The following is a 13,243-nucleotide window of genomic DNA, read 5'->3' as shown; positions in this document are numbered from 1 at the left end:
TAGTTTCATGGTTTGATTTGCTTTAAAACTTCGGTGTAAACCCTGTAATTTACTGTTGACTATGCTACCAAATGTAACCAGTTTAGACTATATAATAGGTAGTGATAATTTGAAATTTAACTTTAAGTATACTTGTTTCCAAAAATACAAATGTTGATTTTCATGTTAAATATCTAAAATAAGCGGAACTTGCACCACCATTATCCATTGCTACTCATCTTAGATTTCTGCAGGGGCATTTGAATAGAAAGGGAAGTATCAGATACCTGCTTCCAAGTAGAGAAGAATCATTATGCAGTATCAGAAGCCTCTACTTCTGTGCTTTAATATTTAAATATTTTAATATTGCTTTTCAATTATAATCAATATTACCTGTTTTACCAATGTTACTGTTGGGAGAAGAGCCCTGAGAGACTGATGTGCAGGCAGAATAAGAGTAGCATGACTGTTTTTATATTTCTGACATCAGTGTCCTGGTTTATCTAATGTTGTATGACACAGTGACTAAATGCTCCATACTGTTCCATCCTCAGTGAGCCAAACATCTTTTCCAATATTTCCCCTTGTTTCAAAAGTTGTAGAAACTTCTAAAAAAACCGATTTGCTAACTTGGGGTGTTCTCTTACTCTCTGGAAGGCTAGTAGTCTCTTTACTTTTTGTAAACAATATTCCTACGCCACATGAATGTACAGTCCTAACTGGATACTCAAGGGTCAGTAAGACGTAGTTCATCAGCTTCCTACTTCAAATACAGCATTTTTAAAACTATCATGAAGCTTTGTTACAACAGGACATCTCTGCACTCTTTTATATGTATTTAGATGGGTATATTTGGTTACCATCATGAATCCTGTTCTGTCCTTTACCTGTTTTCATTATTTACTCTTTATATTGAAAAGCCATACATTTTTACTACTGGGAACAGTTAAAGCTGCTCCTACCAGATTCTTGTTTTTCCACATCTCCTTTTACCCCATAGATACCACCTTCACAACCCACCTGTCACATTCCCACACTGCACCTATTCTGTACAAGGGTTTTCTGGGTTCCTTCATGTTTGAAGAAAACAGGCTTTTGAAAAGTCTGGTGGCTCCAGAAGTAGTTGCACCAAGCAGCCTTGTGCTAAGTCTCCTGTATGAAATGAACTATGCAAAAAAATTTCACTTTCCAGGTGGAGTAAAAAGCCTGTTGTAAGTGAGCGAAGGGTTTTGACTATCCCTTGGTCAAACAACCCCTTGGTTGAGATGTAGAGATTTAGATTGTATCCCTTTAATGAGTATTGACAGGGTCCATGGTGTCCTTTTCCTCTGTGTGTATGTGAAAATAACATCAGCTGTAATGTTGTAGTAAGGTGCTAGAGAAACAAAGCCCCAGGATGCTTCCAAAATGCCTGGCTGCTGTGATTAACCTGTTCTGTGCTTCAACAGGCACATGACACATGGGAAGTTAACTTTCCAAGCACAGCTGGAAGTTGCAGGAGCAGCCTGGTGCTTCCCAAACATTTGAACAGTTGCCGCTTTACAGCTGCTGTTCAGACACAGAAATAAGAGAGTGTATGCTGCAGCTTTCTTTTTCCCAATCAAGGTATAAACAGACTTTTTGAGAATTATGAATGCAGTCCTAAAAGTTAGTCAGTCTCAACAGTATTTATGTTGAGCTTCAGATCGTGGTCTCCCTTCTGTGTTTGATTAGTGGTTCATGTGGTGCTATGGACATCTCTGTGGCTTTAACTAAATGCACAGAGGCGGCCAGCTGCAGCCAGCCTCTGCCTTGTGCAGCTGGGCAAGGAGGAAGAGAACGGAGCTTTAACCCTGCTTTCCACACAGCCTCCCCACCTCTCATGTCCCTTGAGTCGCCAGTGGCTGCTGACATGACTCGGAGCAGATGTACTTGCTGGTGGGGTTGCCAAAGAGCTGTCCTGGCAGCTGGCACTCGGTGGGACCCTCCCTTGGTGCAGGGGCCGGGGACACCACAGGCATGGCATCTCCTGGGGCAAGTCTTCCTCGGTGGGGATTTCCCTCCACCCAGGGGATCTACTGTTTGGGGTTCGGATGCCATTTTGGTTGTCTCACCTGTCACGCTAGAGGTGGTGTCCAGGGTATGCGTTAGCATCCGTGCCTCACAGCTGTTACAGCCTTGAAGATGCAGCCGTGCTGCAGGCAGATCCCTGCTGCAGCCATGCAGTGGTGTGGTGATGGGGCCGTGTACCTCAGTCATACCCGACACAGCCTCTGTGGAGAGGGTCTGGAGGGAGAGGGGACGGAAGCATGGCGGGTGGGACGGCGAGCACGTCCCTTCAGCAGATGTCAGAGTGAAAACAGAGGCGAGCGAGCTCCGCTGGCTCAGGCTTGTGCCACGGCAGAAGGGAGGTCCTGGGCTGCGAGCTGTGAAACTGTCTGATCCATCACTGACTAACCGTACGTGAATTTCAGAATGTGTGGCAAAACGTATTATATGGCTTACAAACTGTTTCAAGGCTCCTGACGAAGGTGGGAATTATAATACTTCTGAATGGGGGAGGGACTTTGTGTGTTTCATGTGAAACATGGCAGGCTATGTACTTCACAGTTCTTGGTGAGGTGGTACAGCTCTACACCTCTCCTGTTTTTGATGACACTTGTGTTATTCTAAGAGCCTCTACAACTGGGAGCGCTGGGGGATTTGAATATTCTGACTCCCACATCTTCTGTAGGAATTGAATTGTTGTATTCCAGGGCGTTGCATGGAATATACGAGTGGACACCAGTGAAAGACTCGGGAATGACAGGAGGGGAAAAGAGAGATGGTGCAAGGTTTCTGCAGCAAATTGGTTGGGATAAGCAGCTAGAGGGCACCAATGAATATTTCTTCTTAGGGCTGTTAAATTAGGCCATGTGGACTGCCAGCATATAGATGCATGAGAGAAATGTGAGGGCTTTGCAAAACAGTTGTGCTAAAAATAATTTAATGTTATTGCAGATCAAGAAAGGTAGAAGTTTGTAGCCTGGGACATTTTTTTCTCCTGCTTTAGAGGGTAAACACTATAAATCCTGGAGTGTTTGTTTGGCTAGGTAATGCTTTCCAAAAGTATGTCAATGAAGTAGGCATCAGAGTCATAAAATACTTTCCTATATTTAGATTTTAAATATGCAATAGAAAGTCATTAACTTTTAGACTTCTAAGCACCAAAATTGCTTCTGAAAAGGGGGCTTGGATGTTCAAATCAGTTAATTAAAAAAAATTAAAGATTTTAATATAGCCAGACATGCACAGTCAGTGTTTTGCCATCAGCAGTGTTAGTAGGCTCAGTTATATCCTAGTAAGTTTGGTTGCTGTGAGGGCATGAGAAGGATCCCGAAACTGAAGGGGGCAGGAATATTGTGGGATTACCAGTTGATGGTTAATTTAAAGGATTATGCTTTTAACTTGATATTCATGCAAAAAAAAAAAAAAAAAATCCAGTTGCACAGAATCATAGAGTAATAATTTAGGCTAGAAGGGATCTCTAAGAGTTATCTTTCTAGCCCCTGCTCAAAGCAGGTGCATAGTACGCGGTTTTTCATGTCATTGATAACTTAAGTGGTTTTGATTTGTGCAAGCAAGAGTAACTATTCAGCTTTGGGTTTTTTTGAGCAGTAGAGAGGCAAATGCCAAAGAGGGGTAAAAATTAAGCCAAAAGTATTTTATAAAGAAGTTGATCCAGATAGTGTTGAAGCATCACCAAAATATCCCCCACTCTTTCACATACATGGATTTTTTTTTAGAACAAACATTGCTCTGGTGTAGCACAAGGGACCTAGTTTGAGCATTTGTGAGTTAATTTTAAATTGTTCTTTTGATTGCTGGCTAATATACAGAAGGAATTAGTAAATAGTAAGAGCAAAGGCTATACAGCATTTTATAGCCAGTGGTTCTGTTTAGACTTAATCCCTATAATGCAGTGTTAAAATTTACAAAACAGCTTGTAATTGCAGTAGCTTATTTAAACCAGCTATTTGTGGTTATGTCTGCTGAGGAAACTTAAACTTCAACGTTCCACAGCCATCTAATAGCAGCAAATTGACTGCGGGTCTCTTGTAAGAATATCTAAATGTAGGCTGTTGAATAATCCCTTTGGGGGCCCTGTAACTATTTTTGTGCCTGGATATGCGTCATCAGTGGGTATTTTCTCTGGTGACTAGCTTACATCAGTAGGTCTCCTACCATGCACTCTATCAGTGAGTGACTTATGATTGATGGGAGTCACGGCTGCTGTTTAGTTTTTATCTGTGACCTCAAATAATGGACAACAGGAATTTCCAGGCTGTTAAATTCCTTGAATGACTGAAGACACGGGATGGCTCTGCTGATACAGGCAGGTAGTGCCCAGATACGGGGTGTTCACTGGGGACTGAGGCGGGGGGAAGGAGAGGGGGTTCCTTGGCTGCAGGGCGGTGAATCCAGCTCCGATGATGATGATGATGATGATGATGATGATGATGCGTAGCCCTGTGCTTCCTGGACGGCGGGCAGCAGCCGTGCCAGGGGACGCCGAGCGACCGTGATGCTCTGACTAACTCTCCTGAGCTCTCCAGCCATACGTGCCCGCCGGTGGCAGTGGCGTTTCAGTGTGTTTAACTGCCTCATCTTTAGGGCAGTGCATTGCTCTGCTTTATCCCAGGGAGGCGAGCTGTGTGCAGCTCCGGGGAGGGAAGTGCTGTGGAATTTTCAGCTGCAGCCTGGTTGTTTTCTTAACCCTTTTTGTTACTTGCCCGTGTGCAGCAAGTGGATTTATTGGAGTGCTTCACCCGGGTGCTCTCTGGGCTAAATCTGAAGGTGCAGTAGGCTACGTGGTTTTAAGGTTAAGTTGCACCTGCCACAGTGACCCACTGAGCATGCATGCGGGCATAGTTGATTTCCTGGGGTTCAGTGCTTCATATTACAAAAATAAGGACTGCAGATACCGAGTTATCCCCTCTTTCTCTTTCCACTCTGCCTTTCTGTCAGAAGCTGACATGCAAAATGGGGCTGCAAGACAGATACAAGATGTTTGTGTTACCTGTGATGAATTTAGCAGCTTGAGTCAGCCCTACGGCAAGGCACTGTGTCATTTCTTCTTCTTTCCCCCCTGCTCTTCCTGCCTCTGCCAGGCTCAGTCCCCTGCATACAGCTGTGATAGGGAACAGGAGACCAGCCCTCTGTGAACTCGAGCTCAGAAGTCTCTCAAGCCCTTCTTTTGGCAAGCAGGGAGTAAAAATGACAGACGTGGATGCTCTCGGTGTGATTGATGATTAAAAAAAAGTCCTTAATGCTGTTTATCGCGTGGCATTATTTGGCTGAGGGAGGACAGCAGCTGGATCCAGATTCCTCCTCACCACTTCTTCCTGTTGGCAGGTGGCCCTCCGCATGGGCTGGGCTTGCAACTCTCACACGGGTCTTACTTGTTTGAGTGCCTGCTTTTGTTTTTCACTCAGGTGACAGCAGATTGGGTTTTGTGCGGGATTTTGAGACTTGAAAACTTTCAGAGGGAGAACAGGAGCTTTGTTCTAACTTGCCTGTGTGTCTCCGGCTCTGCGTGTACTAGCCTAGAGGTCGTAGTTAATGAATGAAACCGGGCTTCCTGCAGGAGCCAGTTAACCTATGGCTGTGCATTTGTTGACACAGTGCTTACATAAAGCTGCTTTTGGTAGCAAGGCATGTGCTGTTGTAGTGTGGATGCCCTTGCTCAGAGCAATACAGGTTACGTATACCTCTCCGTTACTTGCAGACAGGTGCCTGGTATAACACACACACTGGGTCTGAAGCAGGTTTCCTCATCTGCTCTCTGTCTAGTTGAGCGCTGGTTGAGAATTGCATTTGACAGAAGAAACAGGAAGAGACGCAGCAGTTAAAAAAAGGCTTGGAAGATCAAGGGAAAGGAGGGAATGAAAAGATTTTCATTGAACTGTGATTTACGAGTGTACTCTTGTTTCTGTACCTTTTTTTTTTTCTGCAGTCACTTCAGTAAGGCTTTGTGATTCATGACAAACTGGTTATATAATTCAAAATCTGTGAAAGGTTAAGCACAGAAAGCTTGATGATGACTCTTGAGTCATTTGCGTTAAAATTCAGTGAATTTTCCTGAGGTACTGTGCTTAGAAAATACAAAGTTTGCCAACTGTTGATGTTGCTATATGCATTATTTGCGACAGCTTTCTAGGAATCATTATGTCCAGCAACACATTAATGTCTTTTGGCTAATACTGACCTCATTTCCCCCCATTTTTAGGGGGGGTGTATTTTAGGTTAGTGATAGTATTTTAGAGTAGCTTTCATTTACAGCATTTGTACAAAAGCTCAGCATCACCAACTTTCCAGAAAGATTCCTAAGGCCTTCAAAACATTTCGGAAAGGGTCGTTGTTTGCCAGGAAAAAGCGTTAGTGAGTTGCCTGCTGTTTCGTGATCCTTGGCACTAGGACTGTCTGCAAGGCAGAGGATGAAGTCCAAAGTGACATGTGGCAGTGTGGTACCTCCCTGTGTGCTATGACAGAGGTGTCACGTTGAGGACAAACCAGTCTAGGTGCTGAGCCTGCAGGGAAACCACGCCATGTGGATGCCTGGGTCCATATGCCTACACCCTGTTGACTTCAGTGACTGAAATGCCGGCACCAAGTTCTGCTTGCACAGCTTGAGCTGATGAAAAATGACTGCAGTGGCTAAAGCCTTGTTTTTCCAGAAGAGCCTTTGCCTGTTCAGTGACCACCTTTAAAATCTTGTCGGTCGCCCTGAACAACAGCTAACCACATATTTCATTTTGGTAGTTAAAATAATTAGGTGTTGTGAACAACGGATACTGCACATTCACTGGAAGTCAAAGGATCTGCTGCTGCATCTTGTAATAACTCCATTGGCAAACCTCTCCCTCCTCCAGCGAAGCGTGTTGGTGTTTCAGTGTGCAACTAGTTCCCAGTGGGCACGGGACTGTAATTACCATACTTGGGAGGTGAAAACACAGACTGAATCTGACACAGCGATATCAGGGGCTTCATTTTGAAAATTATTGAAAGATTAAATGCAATTCATTTCTCTCCTGCTTGTTACATCTATGACTGCGCACTCTGTACAGCTGCTGTGGCATCGGATATTTGTTGAGGGTCATAACAATGAATCAGTATTTAATGGTTTTGTATTGTTTTGACAAAGTACTCTCAGTGCTTAAATACTCTTGAGAATAAAGAGATGCCCTGGGTTGGGGAGAACAGTAACAGGAATACAAACTCACCTTGGCCATGGCCCTCCCTTCTGACAGTACTGTTTCATGTGAAGAGTGACTGTGTGGAGCAGGCAGTGCTACTCAGTCAATAACAAAATCATTAATGCAAGTAGAGATATGTTGCTAACTGTGAGCTGGCTATATGTTGTAAAAGTATTCTGAAATACGAGGCAAAGTGTAGTGATTTCAGTACTTCATGGCACACAGTATCCTTTGATCGTGTTGGTTCAGATTCATCTTAATATAGTCATAAATACTTGCTTTCTCAAGGTGATCTTTGTGTTTCCATAAAATCCCATTGAAATCATTGAACCAGCTCCTAAATAGTAGGAAACTCCAATTTTGGTCGGCTTGTGTGAGGAAGGACTTGCATAGTTTCATTGGTTTGTTTTGGGTTTTGTTTCTTCAGGTGTCGTGGAGGAAGTGTGGGTTAGCCATCGCCTCATTCAGACATTACTTTGCTGCAGGGAAAAATAAGGAGTTACTCATAAACATTGTTGATGTTTTTAGTCAGTGGAGTAATAAAGAGTGAAGAGGAAGAAGAGCAATGCAGTGAAATAGTGTAAGGAAAATACAGTGTAAAGGAAAGTTGTAAAAGTGAAAAAAGGTACTGGTATTTCATTTTTGTGGTATTTCATTTTTTTAATCCCACTGATAAGTGAAAAGCCCTCCATCTTTCTCTTTCTGATGTTACGGCGTACAGTAATGTGAATGAATGGAGTCAGATAACCCTTCAGCTCTTCCTGCATGCTCTGTGCCTGATGACCTTGGTCCCAAAACCTTTGCTCCTCAGCTCAGTCCTTCCTGCAAGTGGCCAGCGATTTTCGTAAGACTGTTGGAGATCCAGGACCAGGCCGTCAGTAGGTTATTAGGTTTGTAAACATGACCCTGGCATCGAGTTAGTTTGAAAGGAATCCACCTGTTTGTTCACACATGGGGAAGAAGAGGGAAGGAGGATGTTGCAGGTGAAGCCTGTGTGCCGTGGCAGACGGGAAGGTACCTCCTTTACGTCACTAGCCTGGCACCAACTCCTGTAAACTGTGGCACAGTCTTTTCTTCATCTCCTGTTTTGTTTCCTGTATATACACAGCGTTGTAATTCTTGTAGGGATTTTTGCTCTTGGCAGTATTCCTCTTTAGTGCCACAAAGTGAGCATTTTTCCTGCAGGACCTCAAACAGCTCAACAAGTGGTGTGCTGCCAGTGACTCAGTGCAGTCCCTGTCGTCTGCTTGCAGCCACAAGCGCTCCCTGCCAGCCTCCTGCTTTCGGATGCAAAGCTGTACGTGAGTCCTGAGATCGGGGCAGGTAAGGGGGCAGGGTTATCCTGGGTATAGAGGTCCCATACCCCAAATAGATAGCAAGGGAAGAAACTCCCTTCCAACCCAGGTTAAAATCTTCCTGAGGCAGACCCTGGCCCTTTGCAAGGCATTTGGAGCGGCTTGGAAACTTGGTATAAAGGAGGCGAGAAAGAAGTGCCCCACACTGGCATCCCCAGGAGCCTTGATAATGTCAGGACACCTGACAGTACAGCGGTCCTTCAGAAATATCACTGTTGTGAGGGATTTACATGACACTGCAACAGCTAATAATATGATTGCAGTACAAGGCACTAATTCAGACTTGCTGAGGAGTTTGCTGAGTGTTAGTTTCATGTCATGATTTTGTCCCTTTGCAGACAGGCCTTTAGCATTGAGGAGTTTCCCAGAAACCTGTTGAGCCTGTCTTTTTCTCAAGCACAACTGCTAGTTGCTACTCTGCCAGTTAGAAATAATAGCAACTAAGTTAAAATATGAAATTCCTTATACAGATAGTTATTTTTTCCCCACAGACTTATTCCAACATGCTCAAGGATGGACTCTGTGCAGCTTTCTTTCTTTTACACGTGTATACTTTTAAGCAGCAAATGGAATGTGTGCTTGGGGATTGTTCTGCGTGCTGCTTCTGACCATCTTTGTTCAGAGGAGATACAAAGTTAGTCTGTGAGGTCCTGACATCTGCTATCCCTTGCTCGGGAGGCAGGATATCAGTCTGCAGTGTGAAACTTCTTCCCCCCCTCCAGGGAATTCCATTTCCATATACAAACGCCAGCTGGAAATCTGGAAGTCTGTAATTTGGGAATAGGAAAGAAATGGGTGTTACGACAACTAGGAGACACAAAACTTTAAACTCTCTTTCACTAATGTGCAGGGAGAAGTAATAGTAACCAAATTCTCTTGGTGCAATCAATTCACGGAATGTCACATTGAGTAAAGGGAATACGAACCTTTGAGGTTGCTTGGCTAGTAGATCTGCATTGTCCGTAAAGCTCAGGGCCATGTGCTGACGACGTACAGCCTGTTTTTAAATACAGTGGTGGTGATTTTTCACCCTCTTGACTCTTGACCAGGAGCTCAGGTCTTATTCCACCAGAAGCTTGCCACTGGTTGCGGAGGGAGCAAGGCTGCAAATGAGATCAGTTGCTCTTTTTAGTTTAGCATTATTTACCTTGATTGTTATTAAATTAGATATCACACTGGTAAAAGACACAAATCCAAGATCACCTAGAAGGGAATAGGAATCTCAAAGAGGTATAAAGGCTTAAAATGTTGCCAAATGAGCAAAGAGTTTATTGGGTTAGCTACAGTGAAGATCTGTTCTACTGTAACTACTAAAAATCATTATGGTGAAGATCTGTTCTCCTGATGGAAACCAGAAGAGCTGATAAGTTTGACTAACTCAAAAGTGACCTGGACAAAACACTGTAAAATATACTACATAGATTTTTCTTATTTGGGTATGAGATGATCTAATAGACTTTGGCCATTTCCTTTTTGATCTAATTTCTGGGATTCTATGATCACTTTTAAGGAAGGTCATTTTCTTGCCTGTCTCACTGCAACCTTCTTCCTGAAAATTTTTGGCACTTTTTACCACAAAGGGAGGCATTTGCAGAAATCCAACATGGCGGTATTTTGAAGACTCAAAACAGATTTTTCATGGCCATATCTTGCTGTTGCTCCACTGTAAAATTCCCAGAATACCTGATGGGAGTTTTACATTAAAATTGTATGGTATTTATATCTAGCTATTCTTCAGAGGCTCAACTCATATCCATGCTCTATTCCCAGAGTAGCCTTCTTCCAGTTCTTTAGAGCTACAGTTCAGCTTTACAGGAAATAATAATCGTGCCTACCATACTGTAACAAAAATATTCAGACACATGAATCTTTTTCTTGACTTCGTATAAAAATTTCATTTATAGCTTTATTTTGTTTGTTCTGGTTTGACTATAATATAAACAAGAGTTTATTAAAGTGTTAGCTCTAAGTTGCAGTTCTTTCTTGAGACTGCAAGGTCTTACAAAAAATACTATTGAACTTCAGGGCAAAACCACATATTAACAGAAAAGTGAATAATGAGTCTGTTTTCATATGGATTTTTTAAAGAGTACAGCTTGTAGTTGAACTAAATGTACTGTTTCTTCCACTGCAGCCAGGAAGCCCTCATAGACTTCTGACAGCGCCGCCAAAAATTTAATGCTTTAGCTGTTTAAAAGATATCGAAAGCTTGTATGACAATTGTAATCTCTTCCAGGAATTCCCTTTTCCATTTTCCGTCCCTATAAAAACTGATAGCAAGTGCTTATATAGTAGAAACAGAAAGTCAGAGGTATGTTACAAAGTGGTGTGCATTCCTTCCAGCCTCACAAGATGAGGCACAACATCTCCACGGTGGGCCAGCAAACATGGGCACTCCATTGTGTAAGTAGTATTTGCTTCAAGGATTACCCGCTTGCCAGGGTAGTGCAGATTTAAATGTTTGCTGAGCCATTTTTGAGTTTTTACATAACGTGGCACCCAGCAGAAGAGCTGTTGGAAATGGCTGGGTAGGAACTCAAAGCAGTGACCAAGGAAAGACAAACCCAAAGGAAGCAGGGAAATAACGCTGCGTGTGCCAGCATCAGCTGACATAGCAGAACTGAAGGCAAGGGAAAGCGGTATCAGCCTGACTTCTCACAAATTTCTGTCCTCACTTTTACAGGCAAGATGATGTGACAAACTGAAATGAAATACAGCTTGAACTTTTGTTCTGAAGCATATCAAAAAGGCGCTGAAACATCGACTCAAATGTCAGAATTGCTCCCTTTTCTGTAACAAATTCCCAGGACAGCTGTTAATACTACTCTGTCTTTTAAGGCTAATCTTTAATAGTATTCACTGATACATAGTTTGAAATATATACCATTACTGTGGCTGTGGTGGTAGCGGTTTATTCTTCTCTAATGACAGAAAGGAGATACTGCGTTATGAACAGTGAGATAATTAAAGTGGTTGTCAATAAAAAAGTGACTGTGTTTACAGGGTACCCTTGCATTTAGCAAATGCCGATTAGAGAAATGCCACTTCATGTGCGCGATGGGCTATTAGTGCACAAACGCTTGTACAGTTATGCGCTGGGTCAGGAAAGCAAGTTACTTTTCACCTCACAGCCATTATTTTAAAGCAGACACAACTATCAGGCACACAACTATCAGGCCTTGCGAAGGGGAGCAGCAAAGTAATGAGTGTTTGAAAATGCAGGCTAAAAAAGAAAAAAAGTCAATGTAACAAGCCTTGGCGTTGTAGGAGGTAATTTTTACCATGTCTACACTACATCGATTGGAAACATAATGGAGATGCAAACATTTTTTTCTACCACTTCAATAAAGGTAACGTACGGCCACGTTGTTCTGGTGCTTGGAAAAGGGAAGACAATACACATTTTTGTCAATTACCTTGTTTGGTACTGAAGTGCTTGTAGTCCACATGCCTTTGGAAAGGAGTTTGCGTACATCCTTGTGTTGTGCTGCCAGTGGTCTGGTATCACCAACATCTTCCTCTATACCCTGCTCTCAGCTCTTGTGTGTCTCTGACTGACTTCAGTAAATGAAATAAAGGGCAGTTCTGCAAGTGACCTGGTGCAAGCCATGGCCTTGGGTGTTTATTACTCACACCTGTTTCTACGTGTTCTATTTGGTATTTTATTTCGCACGTTTTGCCTGAAGCTTCATTAGATGGAAGTCTAAAGAGGCAGAAGGCTCTGTGGGTGCTGTGGCCGTCTCAGGTGTGTACAGGATAGCTGTGCTGTGTGTGGATTCCTGAGTTTTGCTGAATGGCTGCCAGGTTTGTCTTCCTTTCTGATGTGGTTGCCATCCATGCTTCTGCTGGCTTCTTGCCAGGTCATAAGAAAGCACACACTTCAGCAGGGATTGTGTTATTGTTGGTGATCTGAACCTTTGTGCTTGCTTGACCTCATACCTCTAGGAAGCTCAGCTGGCAAATATAGGGCAGACCTATGTGGCAACACCCTCTGGGGTGTGTGGGTGACCTAGGTTGTCCTGCTTCCATATATGCTGAGATATTTTCATTGACATGCTCTTTTCACAGGTTTGAAATCTCTACAGCTTTGAAGTACCAGCTTTCCCTAAAGAGGAAGCACTGTGCTCACCCGAGGACCTGCTGGAACCCAGCATCTGCTGGGGTAGGACAGGGTGTGCAGAAGTTAAATGGAGAGTGTTAGTTTGAAAAATTACATGAGGTCACCATCCTTTTAAATCGGTTTACACAGATGGCTGGTTTGTTGCTTTGTCCTTGCTTAATAGCAACTGTTTATGGAAAAACGAATTGCTTTGCAGAAGGAGGTCCAAAAGCTAATGCTGTTGTTTCCCTCACTGAAGATCTTCATGTTGTTATGGGCACACAAAGATTTGGCCTGAAATGGAGATTAATTATGAAATGCACAGTGAATAATTAACTGTTCGACTTTTTCCGGAGTTCTGTAGCCACCAGGTTAGAAATGATTTCCCAGACTACAGGAGATAAGAGGAGGTTATTCCTGGTTTCACAATGTCTGTATTGTTAGGGCTTTGTGCTGTGTGTACTCTGGCATCAGCTGATACCTACGCAAGTCAGGTCCAGCTTCTCATCAAAACCACTTCCTGGGGTTTTCTCGGGTAATGGCAGTGATTCAGAAGACACCGCAGTGCCTCAGAAAGCTGTTTCTTACATGTCACA

The 13,243-nt window shown here is 43.1% G+C and overlaps 1 protein-coding gene across 7 annotated transcripts in view; it reads left to right on the top strand.

Annotated features, from left to right (window-relative positions):
• The window catches only part of HIVEP2 (HIVEP zinc finger 2), a 145,715-nt gene that overhangs the window by 52,639 nt on the left and 79,833 nt on the right, over window positions 1–13,243 (top strand). For 2 of the 7 annotated variants that reach the window (XM_055811229.1, XM_055811231.1), the window contains exon 1: window positions 4,181–4,337. The exons of the other annotated variants lie outside the window; for them this stretch is intronic. The gene's annotated coding sequence lies outside the window, so the exon portion shown is untranslated. Of the gene's footprint in view, window positions 1–4,180; window positions 4,338–13,243 lie in introns of those variants that run through there. 7 annotated transcript variants of the gene reach the window in all.

This window comes from Falco peregrinus, chromosome 7 (assembly GCF_023634155.1).
Source record: "Falco peregrinus isolate bFalPer1 chromosome 7, bFalPer1.pri, whole genome shotgun sequence".
NCBI classification, from domain to species: domain Eukaryota; kingdom Metazoa; phylum Chordata; class Aves; order Falconiformes; family Falconidae; genus Falco; species Falco peregrinus.
Note: the sequence above shows the minus strand (reverse complement) of the source record. Positions and strands in the feature narration are given on the sequence as shown.